The sequence below is a fragment of the Nematolebias whitei genome, chromosome 9, assembly GCF_014905685.2.
Source record: "Nematolebias whitei isolate Nwh7 chromosome 9, NemWhi1, whole genome shotgun sequence".
In the NCBI taxonomy this organism is placed as follows: Eukaryota; Metazoa; Chordata; class Actinopteri; order Cyprinodontiformes; family Rivulidae; genus Nematolebias; species Nematolebias whitei.
The window spans coordinates 42,210,592-42,211,833 of record NC_056506.1 but is presented as its reverse complement, the minus strand read 5'-3'; positions in this window follow the sequence as shown (position 1 = coordinate 42,211,833).

Here is a 1,242-nt window from a genome sequence, read left to right as displayed (position 1 = left end):
AACTAATCAATTGGGATCCAAATTTAATCAGACTTCTACACTTTTAGACAGCTGTGGGAGAAAGTCTGCAACATCAACAATAAGGAAACGGAAGCAATCTGAATAAAACAGCCATTTGTCTGTTAACAATTGTAAAAGCTTATGACCCTTTTTATGGGAATGATTTGAAAGTTTTAACTTGTTTTTGCATTTTTGTTTTAATCCTGGGCAGCACGGTGGCACAACTGGTAGAGCTGCTGCCTCTCAGCGAGCAGGTCCTTGGTTCAAACCCTGGTCCAGGGGCCTTTCTGGGTGGAGTTTGCATGTTCTCTCCGTGCATGCATGGGTTTTCTCTGGGTGCTCCGGTTTCCTCCCACAGTCCAAAAACATGCATGTTAGGCTGATTGGTAACTCTAAATTGTCCCTAGGTGTGAATGGTTGTTTGTCTCGTTTGTCTCTATGTGTCCCTGTGATGGACTTGCGACCCGTCCAGGGTGTACCCGGCCCCTCGCACAGTGATTGCTGGACATGAGCACCGGCGAACCCCGTGACCCAAAATGGAAGAAGCGGGTAAAGATAATGGATGGATGGATGTTTTATTCCTTACTTTGACATAATTTGGTAATTTAAACATTATGAAATAAGGAACATAAAGGCATTTAATGTCGGGAATACATGTTTATATTTTCAGCGTTTGATTAATATTTTCATCATTCCAACAATGTTCAGTCAGGTCATCTGATGACCTGACTGAACATTGTTGGAATGTATACCTGGATTATTGAGCATGGACTTTTTTGATTTTCATCATGGTTCGCTCATGCTCTCTGCTGTTTGTTTCTGTTAACATTGCCAATGCTGATCATTTTACAAAACTCACATTTAATTACTTTATATTGGTGTAACTTTTCAGTCATACAGAACATGACAATCTTAAGATGCTGATTAGAATGCAGCTGTATTTTTTCTGTATGTTTAAGATGCTTTTTTTTCTTCCACTTTAATTTTTAATAACATTTTCAATAGTAAATAACAGTTCAAATATATATCACATACATTTTCCAGATTATGATACCCTAGGCATGCCTTATTACAGTAATAATTAAAAAAAGTGGAGTAAACATCCATTATCTTTCACCCGCTTCTTCCATTTTGGGTCACAGGGGTTGCCGGTGCCCATGTCCAGAAATCACTGTGCGAGGGGCGGGGTACACCTTGGACAGGTCGCAAGTCCATCACAGGGACGCATAGAGACAAACAAGA